Raw genomic sequence first — 14,703 nt, forward strand, 5'->3', positions numbered from 1 at the left:
TCATCCTTATCATCGTCCCATTCGCAGTTTCGTCCAACAAAATCATGCCATAAATTGTAATCATAATCCTCATCGTCGTCATCTTTGCCTTCCCCTAACGCAGCATCTTCAGTCGTGTCCACTTTATTCTGAACTTCACATGTAGTTCCATCCACTTCACGCATCCCAAAACCATTTGAGGCATAAACTGCTTCAATTTCCGCAACTCCCATCAGAATTATTTCATCTTCGGTCAAATAAGTCTCACCGTCATTAACTTCATTCCGGGTGTGCACATCAGCAGACGTACTCCCAACTTGCATTTCGTTGCTGCTGGCAACTTCTTTGGACTTCAAAAGATTTCCCATTGGCCTCAGATAAAGGATTTTCCCATCTACTTCCTCTTTGAATGTGACAAATACGTTGATGTACTTGTCCACCTTACGTGCCGAAGTGAACAAGTCGAAATCCTTGTCGTTGGAAATTTGAACAGGAGCTTCTCTTTCACCAACAGCACAAGATCCGTGTTCACGAAGCCAATATGACATCTCAACGGCAACAGACATTCCAACTAGACCGTATGACTCAATAATGGCCCGCTTCAAGGCTTCAACAAAAGTTATCAACTTCGCATAGACAGCCCTCCCCATACGGTCGCTATCAAGTTTAAAATCCCAGTCACCAGTGTCGTACATAATCCACCGTCCAGAGATTACAACGATGTATGAATCGTGAACACTTACGAAAAATAGAACATAAATTAATTTAAAAATTCAATGTGCTAATCAGAAGCAATAAATATAGTTTCGTACAAAAAAACACCTGAATTCCGAACACCCTCAAATCTGTAATAAATGATTTCAGCCATAACTATAATGTCATAAATGCAATGGTGTACGGCTTATATATGATTTACCTTCGATGCTAGATACAGAACACCCACCATCCGCCATACCCTTTCCTCCCTCACCATATCAGATGCAGCTCATGCCTCTGTGTGTAAAATTCGCTGCCTCAAGTTCCCGAGTTCGGTAGCCTTTTTTACTCATCAACAAGGAGACAGGCAAAGAGATAGGGTTCGTACGTTTTTGTATTAAATACTTAATATTTGCCCTGTTTTTAATTAATAAATTAAAGTAAAACACATGTTTTCCAAAGTCACCAGTCATTAATGGCCATTCGTCCACCTTGAACTGTTGTTTCCCGCGAGAAATCATCACATATAAGGCCTTCCAGTTTTGGGGTCAAATAGCCCAAAAACGAAGCCCAATACCATGTTTCCTTCTGAAATTAAAATAATATAATATTAAAATCGTCTCTTACACGTACATCCGGCGCGCGTGTGTCGGTTTTCCAGAGGCAAGTTTTTCTGGGCAAAAGACAGCTTGGTCCCACGAATTTCAGCTCAAGATTGTTGGGCAAAAAGGTTAAAACTGTCCACTTTTTCTTCTCGCTCCTATTAGGTTGCCCAACAACCTAATTAAAACATGGGCTTGCCCAAATTTCTAATTCAAACTTGAAAGTTGCCATATCTTCTAAATTTCCCAGTATAAAACTCATTCGGATATTTCTACACTTCGGATTGGGTTCAAATATTTTTAGTTCGGGTTTGGGTATTTAAATATAACCGAAAAAAACCAAAGCATTTGATAAATTTTGTTTTTGAACCACTAATAAAAAAATTTAAAACCACGTAATTCTTACAATATTTTTTTTATTCTTTCTCTTCTTTTGTTATTTAACACGATCAAGAATAACAAAAAAATCTCTGTGGATGGAAAACTACCCTTCCGTATGAAGAATGAGAAGATGGTTCGACGTGGCTCCCATTATTACAGTGACGTTTATGGTGGGTTTCGCTGATGAAAGCAACAACTAATGTCTCTGAAAAATCTTACATTGATCGTGAGAAAAACAATATTTTAGGAAAGATGATCTTTTTTTTTTACAACAATATAGCTAAACAATGAACAAGTTCCTACCGGTTCAGTTAGCAAAACCAGTGGGATGGAATCAACATAGAAAAATAGGAAAGAAAATCTCGTAGGGAGAGAAGATGAGAGATGCAGATCATGCCTAAATCTCTCACATTTAAGAAAGAGATACATGTTCATATATATATATATATATATATGTGCATATATTTAGATTAGGAAAAAAATGATTTAGTATTGATTTTATATAATATTATTTAACCCAAAATCGGTTAAGAAAAACGAATCATTACATATCGGATGAAAGATGTAGATTTGGGTTAAAGTATACATACTACATCTTTCGGATGACTTCAGATAGTACTTCGGGTTTCGGATATATCCGATGAGGTTCGACTATCCAAACTTGTTCAATACAAAACACGTTCGGATATTTTGCTACTTTGGTTTGGATTCGGTTCAGTTTTTTTTTGGCCAGGTTCGGATTCGGGTTTGGCTATCGGATAAAATGTCCAGCCCTATTCTCAAGTGCTTTCGAATTTTTAGTGATTTTACAATCCCAAATTTGGGACTTTTTAGGTCATGTCCGCTCTTTTTAATTTCCTTCTTTTTGTTTTTCCTTTCTGTACATTTTCACAATATTAATATTTGTTTTACTTATCTGACTAAAATCACTCCAATGAATCACCAAAATATCATAATTTTATCTCCAGTAAACAGAAAAATCGACGTCATTCCACCAAATTTAGTGTAACGTGAATAACACTATTCTTTTTTCGTCTAAAAAATATTTTATTTAAGATTGTCATCAAAGACGATAACATAAAAGTTGATATAATATATCGGATCAAGAAAGCCACAACAAGCTCTTGAGAAGCAATCTAACTGTTAAAAAATATGATCTGACAAGTACGATTAATATCAGATGATTTTTGGTTGGATGTTGCCAATACATTAATATCAGATGATTTTGTTCCATGTTTTTTTAACATTTGGTTGGATGTTGCCAATACATTAATATCAGACCGATATTTGCCAATACATTAAAATCATTGATGAAGTCCAAACCGATATTTGGTTGGATGTTGCCAATACATTAAAATCAATGATGAAGTCCAGACCGATATTTGGTTGGATGTTGTTAATACATTAAAATATCAGATGATTGTGTTCCATGTTTTTTAATATTTAAAGTGTTTTTCGCATCACAATGGGGTGCAATCACTTTCATACCCTACATGTTAAACGTTCTCCAGATAAAATCAGATCATTTTCTCTCGTTAAAGTTGTTCTGAAAGAGATCGCTTCCGAAAAATAGATCATTTACTCTAGAATCCGTCGAACAATCTACGATAATCATTACAAAAAATTTAGAGCACCACAAGTATAAATCCGATTAAAAAATTCAGCGGAAAACAAAAAGATCCGTTAAAACTTAGAAAAAACAACTAGAACGAAACCTTAATATTAGAAAATAAAGAAGAAAAGATTATTAAAGGTGTAATCCTAGCGTAAAAGCCACGGGTGCAGGCTCACAAATAAATCTCTCTTTTTTCCTCTCACTAACGGCTAGGGTTTCTATCAATCTTTTCGGTGTAACATTATTCATCACATTAAATATTAAAATAATATATTTTTAATTATAAATAGATTAGTTTTATTAAGGGAAATTCTCTAAAAACATTAAAATAGGTTTTTCACCAAAAAAATGGAGAAAATGAGCAAAAGAAATTTCATTAAGAGATAAAAGATCTTTCTACCATTACTATAGAGGGGGATTTCCCAAATATGACTCAAAACTTGATTTTAAATACAAAACTTTACCTAAACTTGAATCAAATGCAAAACTAACCTAAAAACCATGTGAAATTACGGTCAGCCCCCTGTGATCAAACAAAAAAAATAGAACTTATTTTTACGAATATAACCCCGGAAAGTCGTCTGAGTCTTCTGAGATACTATAAGTCGTCTAGACGAGTAAAAAATTAAAATCATGTAATTATAAACAATTTTAAGTAATATAAATTTAGATATAATAAAATTGAATAGTTTTCAACATAGATGAGTGAAAGTAGATGAGCGTTTTTGTAAGTTTTAATGTCTGATTTTTCTTCATTTGGTAACTTCATGTTGCATAAAGTTCTTACATTTTTCCCAAACTAAAACTCTCCAAACCCATTCTAATCTCTTTGACTTGAAAACACCAAACTTTATATGAATTTTTTATTTTTGTCTCATGCTTTCTCACTAATCTATCTTTTTGTTGCAGGTTTTTAACGAGATGGTTCTCATCTTCCACTTGGATATGTACTTTGTGTGTTCTATATAAGTATATCAATGTAATCTTTCACTCATTTTCTCTGTTTTTAAGTCATTTGAACATTTTTTTATATGCAGGTTTTTCAGATCTGGAGCAGACTTTGGAAGATATATGGGAAGTCTTCTCGGAAGTCTTCTAAAATATAATGCGCCAGAAGACTTTCTAGAAGTTTTGTTTCTGTGGAGTCCAGGAAGTCTTCTGGCGGAGTCTTCTTTAATATCAAGTGGAGTCCAAGTTTGTCTTTGTAGAGGAATGATTTATAATAGTTTTGTTTCTGGTCTGTTTTGTGATTTGCATGTGTACTCCTTTAGTTGTGATTTTTGTTTTTGTAAATTTGAAGAGATATTAATAAAAAGATTGGTAAATAAGTTCATATTCCACAATATTATTTTGCCAAAATTACTTGACATAATTGAAGTTATTGATACAACTTCAATAGCAAAACACAATAACATATAAAATTAATCAAATTTATTACAACTAAGGGAGAAGAATTCTCAAAAAAACTTAGTCAAATTCAAAAAAAATAAACCATTACATAAGTTCAAAGATATAACACTTTCAATATAAGTCTTCTGGGAAGTCTTCTAGAAAAAAACAACATTGATACATATAACAATAATGATACTTAAGTCATTGATACAATATATTAAGAATCATTTTAACCATTCTACTCACTCATAGCAAAAAACATCATTGATGCATATAACAATAATGATACTTAAGTTATTGATACAACATTTTACGAAACAAGTATTTTACCCACTTATAGCAATAATCTTCATTGGTTCATACTTAAGAGATGAAAACAAACAATAGTAACTAGTGAAAACATATCACAATTCTTACAAATTTGTGTTAAAAAACTTAGTCAAATTTAGTAAAACTAAGGCAGAAAACATATTTTGAAAATATGAGTTTTTACATATCTTGAAGTTACTTAATACTCTTAAAAATACAAGTTATTCAAAAACTAGCTCGGATCACCTAGAAACTTTAATAAACATGAATGTTGGTAACCTCATAAATATCACGAATTAAGTTATAAATTTCATTCAGTAGCTAAAATATTGATTAATAGATATGAATTAACAAAAAAAATGTTAATAATTCTTTATAGTTTTAGAGAAAATGAAAGTTTATAAAACATTGACGCTGACGACTTTCACGGAGGTCGTCTGGCAGACTTCTAGGAAGTCATCCATTAAGGTTAGTTTTGCAATTGATTTTTAACCTAGACGACTTACATGGACATCGTCCATCTTTGTTTGTTAAAAAAAATCGAGAGTCGTCTCGGGAAAACGGGTTAGTTTTGCATTTGACCGGATTGTGTCAGAAATTTGACTTTTCCTGGACGATTTACACATAAGTCGTCCTATAGAAAATTAAAAAAAATCAATATTTTGTTATACCTAGACGACTTCCATGTAAGTCGTCTAAGGTTAGTTTTGCAATTGAAAAATAAAAAAATAAAAAAATTTCTAGACGACTTACATGGAAGTCGTTCAAGATAAGCAAGGTTTGACCAAAATCTCGAAATAAAATCATGGACGACTTCAATGTAAGTCGTCGGATGGACAATTTTCGTGTAAGTCATCGGACAGACGACTTTCGTGTAAGTCGTCTAGAAAAAAATAATTTTTTTGTTTTATTTTCAATTGCAAAACTAACCTAAGACGACTTACATGTAAGTCGTCTAGGTATAACAAAATATTGATTTTTTAATTTTCTACTGGTCGACTTACGAGTAAGTCGTCCAGGAAAAGTCAAATTTCTAACACAATCTGGTCAAATTCAAAACTAACCCGTTTACCCTAGACGACTTACATGGAAGTTGTCTCGATTTTTTTTTTAACAAACAAAGATGACGACTTCCATATAAGTCGTCTATCAAAACACATTTAAAAGTCAACTGCAAAACTACCCTCTGCATTGACCAGAAGACTTCCATGTAAGTCGTCTACAGCCGTCTGGTCGAACAGATCTGAAACAAAAAACTGATTTCATAGTTTCAACCAGTGAGATAACTTGTTTAGCACACATAAGTCTTCTCCAAGTACCCAAAATCTCAAACAAAAGTGACCCACCAAGAATCGTGAGCTTCAATGGTTGTATGAACCATAAAAATTTTAGAATCAAAATCTTGGGGTTTTTGGATGAATATGGAGAGAAAGTGAAAGATACATTGTTTTTAGTTCATAAGAATTGAGAAAGAAAGAGTGTAAATCAATTTTTAAGTACATTAAGAGCTTCAAATTGGTTGTTCATGGTGGTTGGTGTATTGATGGCAATGACAATATTGTGAATACTTGAGGAAGATGAGGGTGATAGAGTCAAAAATGCATTTTCGAAAAGAAAAAAAGTGATGGCATTTTCGTGAATAATCTGAACTTTGGGAGTGAAAGAGGCAAGTCAAAGTTCCAAAAAAACATGGGTTAGTTTTTTGTTTAACTTCAAGTTTTGAGTCATATTTGCAAAAACTCCTACTATATATATATGAAAAATTATTTAATAAATAATTAAGGAAAAAAGTAAAAATAAAAATTTATTTTTGAATATTTTGAATTCAAAATTTTTTGAATTTTTTTTTGAATTTTTAATTCTTTAAAAATAATTATTTTGAAATCCAATAATTCTTTTTGAAGCTATATTTAAAATAGGTCTTTGATATCGCTTAAATCACTCTATAGCAAAATTCTCTCAAATAAGAAATTCAGTTGTAGTACTTAAAGATTGAATCCACATGGAGCGTGAAAACACAATAAACTAGAGATATTAGGATTAAGCTAGACAAGTAATAATAAAGCAGTAAAAAGCTGTAAACAAGTGATTAGTTGGTAGAGATGGCAATTGGGAACCTGGACCGTGGGCTTGACCTAAGTCTCCTAAGAAAAAGTTAAATACTGCAGAACTTTGGTCAATTGCAAAACTAACATGATTACAAGAGAAGAAATCTCTAGAAGTCTTCTCTGGTATTTTCGAAGATTTTTCAAATTCACAAGTAAGCCAATATTTACAAAGGAAGGCTTCTCAAGATGTTTAGTGTAGAGTAGACTTTCCTGAAAATCTTCCTTTGTAAATTTTCAATTGCAAATATGACCACAATGGAAGACTTTTGTAGAAGTTTTTTCTGAGAAGACGTAGAAGTCTTCTCTGAGAAAACTTTTTAGGAAGTCTTCTATTTAATGTTTAATAAACTTTCATTTTCTCTACAGTTAGAATGATTTTTTAATATATTTTTTATTAATTCATGTATATTAGTCAATACTGGGACTCATGGATGAAATTCATAACTTATTTGGTGATAACTATGAGATTTCAAATATTCATGTTTACTAATGTTTCTTGCTAATTCATGTATATTAGTCAATACTGGGACTCATGGATGAAATTCATAACTTATTTGGTGATAACTATGAGATTTCAAATATTCATGTTTACTAATATTTCAAATAGTCACTACAAGAAAACGTAGCAGTAACAACGGCATTTTACGAGGAAATTATTTCCTCGTAAATTTACATAAGCTTTACAACGCAATTACGACGCGACATGACTTCGTCGTAAACTCGATGGTAATTTACGACGAAATGTATTCGTCGTAAAGTTAATGTAAGTTTACGACGAAAGTACGTGGAATGCAAAATAGTTGTAAACGTTACATCGACATTACAACGAATCATGTTACCGTTACATAAAGGTGAAAACATGTATTGAAAGTGCTTTAACTTACCTAAGTTCGTTGTAAACACGTTGTAAATTTTCCATGTAAAATCCATGTAAAACTTACCATATTTCTCTATATATATGTCATTTCCCACAACTCTCTTCCTCACAACACACAACTCTCTTCCTCACAACACACAACTCTCTTCTTCTCGAACCACCAATTACTATTTCGAAGATAACGATAACGAACATGAGTCATTCGTCTGTCTGCCAATTCAGTAGAGCGATAAGGAGAAAATGGAGGGAAGTGAAGTTGGTTTATACTTGAGTGAAACCTCCGACCATCGTCAAAGGTTCCTCTCAAGTACAAACCAGCTGCACTTCCGTCCACTTTCTCCTTGTCGTTCCACTGAATTGGCAGACAGACGAACGACACAGGTTCCTTATCGTTGTTTTAGAAATAGTAATTGGTGGGGTAACAACGCAATTACGACGAAACCAAATTTCGTCGTAAACGCCATGTAATATTACGACGTAAGTACGTCGAAAATTAAATTTTACATCGATATTACAACGAATCATGTTACCGTTATATTTAGGTGAAAAACTTATCGAGTTTCGTTGTAAAGTCGTTGTAAAAAAACTATGTAAAATCCATGTAAACTTTCCCTTGTAAAATCGTTGTTATATTTCAACTACCCAACTCGAAAATTTCTCTATATATATGTCATTTCCCACAACTCTCTTCCTCACAACACACAACTCTCTTCCTCACAAGACACAAACGGAAAAAAAAAAATTTAAAAAAAATAGTCTCGAAAATGGTCGGTGGCGGTAGTATTTACGAGTTACGAAGTTGGATGTATTTGCACAAAGATTCCGACGGGAGAGTGACGAATGCATTTCTGAACGGGCTAGAGACATTCATGCACCAGGCGGGCTGTACACCGATCACGCAGGAAAGCGGTAAGATGTTCTGCCCCTGTTCAAAATGCAAAAATTCGAAATTTGCACGTAGTGAAACTGTATGGAATCATTTAGTAAACAGAGGATTTACACCACAGTATTACATTTGGTATCAACATGGAGAGGGTTATGGGGGAAATGAAGCTAGTAGTAGTAATGCTAATTTTGAGGATGCTCATCATAATGAAGAACCGAATCATGTGCATAATGAATATAATTATCATCAAGAGGAGCAGATGGTAGATCATGATAGGGTTCAAGATATGATTAGTGATGCATTTTTAGAAACAACTACAACAATAGCAGATGGAACTGGAAATGTAGAAGAACCTAATTTGGATGCAAAAAGATTTTATGAAATGCTAGATGCTGCAAATCAACCAATCTACACTGGTTGTAGAGAAGGTCTCTCTAAATTGTCTCTAGCAGCTAGGATGATGAATATTAAAACGGATCATAATTTACCTGAGAATTGCATGGATGCATGGGCGGAGTTGTTTAAAGAGTATTTGCCAGAAGACAACGTGTCTGCTGAATCTTATTATGAGATTCAGAAATTGGTTTATAGTCTTGGGTTACCCTCGGAGATGATTGATGTTTGCATCGACAACTGCATGATCTACTGGAAGGAAGATGACAAGTTAGAAGAGTGTCGATTCTGCAAAAAACCACGATTCAAACCGCAAGGCCGTGGGAGGAATAGGGTACCGTACCAAAGGATGTGGTACCTACCAATTACAGACAGATTGAAAAGATTATATCAATCTGAGAGGACTGCTGCGTCGATGAGGTGGCATGCCGAACATGTCCAGAGAGATGGTGAGGTTGCACATCCATCAGACGCAAGAGCGTGGAAACATTTCAACAAGGTACACGGAGATTTTGCTACAAATATTCGGAATGTCTATCTTGGGTTATGCACCGATGGATTTAGTCCATTTGGAATGTCTGGTAGACAATATTCTTTGTGGCCAGTCATTCTTACGCCGTATAATTTACCGCCGGATATGTGCATGGAACAAGAATTTCTATTTTTGACCATATTAATCCCAGGGCCGAAGCATCCAAAACGGTCTCTTGATGTTTTTCTTCAACCGTTGATAGAAGAGCTAAAGCAATTGTGGTCAGAAGGGGTGAGGACGTACGATTGTTCCTTGAAAACCAATTTTACGATGCGAGCAGTTCTGATGTGGACGATAAGTGATTTCCCTGCTTATGGGATGTTGTCTGGCTGGACAACACATGGAAGATTATCTTGTCCGTATTGTCTTGGATCCACGGATGCTTTTCAACTGAAGAATGGTAGGAAGAGTTGTTGGTTTGATTGTCATCGTCGGTTTCTTCCACTTGCCCATCCGTACAGAAGAAACAAGACATTGTTTCGACACAAAAAAATTGTCAGAGACAGTCCTCCTCCATATCTCACCGGCCAGCAGATCGAAGCGGACATTGATTATTACGGAGCTCAGGAAACAGTTAAGGTTGGAGGAAATTGGCATGTTCCTGGAAATATGCCTGATGGGTATGGTGTATCTCACAATTGGCATAAGAAGAGTATATTTTGGGAGCTACCGTATTGGAAGGATCTTCTCTTACGCCACAATCTGGATGTCATGCATATCGAGAAGAACTTTTTTGAGAACATCATGAATACATTACTTAACGTCCCTGGGAAGACAAAAGATAACAAAAAGTCAAGGATGGACTTACCTGATATTTGCTCAAGAAGTGAGTTACATATCAAGAGCAATGGAAACGTTCCTGTTCCCATCTTCCGGTTGTCATCAGCAGCGAAAACAACCTTGTTTGACTGGGTTGCATCGGAAGTTAAGTTTCCTGATGGTTATGTTTCAAATATGTCAAGATGTATTGAACGAGGTCAAAAGTTCTCCGGAATGAAAAGTCATGATTGTCATGTGTTTATGCAACGACTGCTTCCATTTGCTTTTGCCGAGCTCCTTCCAGCAAATGTCCACGAAGCACTTGCAGGTAATTATAAATTTATATATATACCTATGTTACGAAATGTTATTAATTTGATTCCTTTTAAAATATACAGCCATCGGAGCATTTTTCAGAGATCTTAGCACACGTACGTTCAAAGAAGAAGTCATCGAACAACTTCATCAGAACATTCCGATCATATTGTGCAACCTGGAGAAGATATTTCCTCCTTCATTTTTTGACGTCATGGAGCATCTAGTTGTCCACCTACCGTATGAAGCATTGCTTCGTGGACCTGTTCACAACGGATGGATGTATCCGTATGAGCGACAGATGAAACATTTGAAGGGGAAAGCAAGAAATCTTGCAAAGGTAGAAGGTTCAATAGTTGCAGGGAGTTTGACAGCCGAAACATCTAACTTCACATCATACTACTTTGCTCCAACTGTTCGTACGAGAAAAAGAGTTCCTAGAAGATATGATGATGGTGGAGTACCGACATCATATCCAATTGATGGTGTTCCTGACATTTTCTGCGAAATTGGACGGTTTGGTGGTAAAACGAAAGAAGTATGGTGGTCATGTGAAGAAGATAAACATAGTGCCCACACTTATATTCTGCTCAACTGCGAGGATGCAATGACCCGTTACTTTGAAAGGTAAATTTTTTGTGAATGTTAATTATATGAATTGAAGTTAATTATGTATGATTTGATTATTTGTTCAATTTGCAGGATGTTTGTATCTCAAGTTGAAGAAGCAATACCAGGAATATCTGCAACTGATGTGGATACACGTAAAGATAAGCACTTTGTCAAGTGGTTAAAATCACAGGTAATATATCTCATACTATTATATTAATTAAGTAAGTGTTTAAGAATATATATATGTTTTTTGCAGGTTGATTATGACGATCCTTATTATCCCGTATGGTTTCATGAATTGGTTCAAGGTCCAGTTGCAAAGGTCACCACATCACCTATGTATTTCACACGAGGATTTACCTTTCACACATACGAGTATGGGAGACATCGGGCAACGAGTAACTACGGAATATGTGTGAAAGGTGAAACAGACTTTTACGGGATATTGCAGGAGATTATTGAAGTGGAATTTCCGGGGTTATTGAAGCTAAAATGCGTCCTCTTCAAATGTGAATGGTTCGATCCTGTTGTGAACCGAGGGATTCGGTATAACAAATTTGGTGTTGTGGATGTCAATTTTGGGAGAAGATACAACAAATTTGAGCCTTTCATTTTAGCTTCACAAGCCGAGCAAGTTAGCTTCCTTCCTTATCCTCGGCTTCGAACTTCCGGGATAAACTGGGTAACTGCTATCAAAGTTACACCTCGTGGACGCATTGTCGTTGGAGAAGAACCGCCCTTGCAAGAAGAAGACGCTATCACTGAAGTTGAGGTACCAGAACAACCAACTGATGAAATCCTTTTGATCGACCCGCAAAACTTTCAATATGAAGATATTCCCGAAGATGCGACAGATGAAGCACGTGAAGACGAGTTCGAGAGAAGCGACGATGATGATTGTAATGATAGTGATGAGAACGAAAACGATTTAGAGTGATGTAATATATGTATCAAATGTTGGATTTCTCTATTGTAACATTTTCTAAAAGAAAGAGTAAGAAGTAGTATGATATAAGATATGATGTTAGATGATATGTCACTTTGGGGTTTAGGGATTTCATTCTCGGTGTTTAGGGTTAAGCGTCGTAATTTCGTCGTAAATGGAAAAACGCGGGCCTGGTAATTTCGTCGTAACTCGAAAAACACGGGCCTGGTAATTTCGTCGTAAATTAAAAAACACGGGCCTGGTAAATTCGTCGTAAATGGAAAAACGCGGGCCTGGTAATTTCGTCGTAAATTTACGTCGATTTTACGACGAATCCTAATCTATATAAGGGGACGCCGAGAGCGAGGCTGCCTCGCTCATTCCTCCCAAATTCCTTTGCTCTCTCTAAGGTAAACTCTCTCTCTCTCTCTCTTTTTTTTTTTTTTTAAATTAGTTTAGGTGATTAGTTAGGTAACGGAATTAGTTTAGGTGATTAGTTAGGTAATTAGTTTAGGTGATTAGTTAGGTAACGGAATAATATTTTTATTATGTCGTAACTGATAAAATTTATTTTAATTTTTTTTAGATGGCTCCTAGAAGAAAATCCAGAGCACCTAGTTATAGAGATTTGTTTGGCGACGATGGTTCCGGTACATCTTCTTCCGGTCCATCGTCTTCTGGTCCATCATCCTCCACCGCAGTTCCAGACTCTCAGCCTTCTCAGAGAGTTGCTTGGAGTCCTCCTCCACCGCAGATGCCTCCACCGCAAATGCCTCCACCGCATATGCCTCCACCTCCTCCTCCAGCGGCTGCACCTGAGCCTGTCCCAGAAGGTGCAGTTCATCCGGATTTGCGTGTGCCTTCATATGCCCCATTCGCGAGATATACGGTAGAGGATTTGCTTGCCCAGCCCGGACGAGAGGGTTTGGATGTTCTAGACCCCGATAGACCCCGAGGAACTTATTGGTAAGTTATTAATTTTTATTACATAAAAATTTAAAATATTTTTATTTTCTAACGGTTAAATTGTTTTCCTTTCAGGTTTGGGGCTAATAACCGTGTTGGCCGGAGCGTTTCGAAAACGATTAAGGGTTACTACGACGGGGCATATCCGAACTGGAGCAAGACTCCAAATCACGTTAAGATCACGTGGTTTAAAATGTTTGCGGTAAGATTTTTAAATTTAATTAAATTTTAACTTTTAAATATGTATATATTTTTTAAATATTATTATTAATTGTAATTTTTTCAAATTTTTTGTGTTTCAGCAAAAGTGGCATTGGTCTTTGGGAATCACCGAGATGGTGAAGGCGGAATTCGTTGCAAAAGCAAAGATCCGCCTCTGCAACACAGTCTCCGATTGGAAGGACAAGTGGGAGCTCGACGGGTATGAGGGAAAGCCCACTGAGCTCACGACGGATGTGTGGGATGGCCTCATCGCCTATTGGAAGCACCCGTCTTCGATCAAAAAGGCCAATTCGTGCTCGGCTTCTCGAAGAACGAAGGATAAAGATGGTAATTTGCCCATGCTTCACAGAACCGGCCAAAAACCACATGCAGGCATCCGTCTAGACGTTGTAAGTTTTGTTTTTAAATATTTATTTTAAAATATTCAATTAATATAACTTTTAATATTTTTTTTTTGTAGTTGGAGAAGACGGGAGTCTTACCATCTCTGTCTGACCTATTCAAGATGACTCACGCCACATCCGACGGAGTTTTTGTGGATCCTGCATCAGAGAAACTCGCTCAAGCAGTGGCTACTCGGATTGAAGAACGGGAGACGCAACTAACTCAGGAGTCTCCCGATGGATTACCCGTCACATTGTCCACCGAAGAAGCCGACCGAATCTTCGAAGAGGTAGTACAACTAAAATTTTTTTTTTCATTATTTTTAATAACTATATTAATATATGTTTTAATTTTATAGCTGGCTCCTAGAAAGAAGGGCCGAATAGTCGGTATAGGCTCCGTTAACCAAGTTGCAAGGGCAACTTCGTCATACACTTCGAGACGGGATGAAGAGACTTCTCAGATGAAAGCTCGAATGGATAGCCAGCAGGTTCGTTTAGACTCTCTTGAGGATTTGCTAGACGTGATGGCCGTGGGAAACCCGGTTATGCAGAGAATGTTGAGTCAGAGACGAGCCGCTCTTGGGTTGCCAGTACGAGATCCCCAAGAGTCCGATCCAACCCGTCAACAGCCGAGCAACCCCACCGACTACTTCGATGATATGTAGTTTTTTTAATATTTTCGGTTTGTATTATGAATTTAAATATTATGACTTTTAAATGCTTTTTTATAAATGTTTTTTATTTTCAT

Source organism: Brassica napus, chromosome A10 (assembly GCF_020379485.1).
Source record: "Brassica napus cultivar Da-Ae chromosome A10, Da-Ae, whole genome shotgun sequence".
NCBI lineage: Eukaryota > Viridiplantae > Streptophyta > Magnoliopsida > Brassicales > Brassicaceae > Brassica > Brassica napus.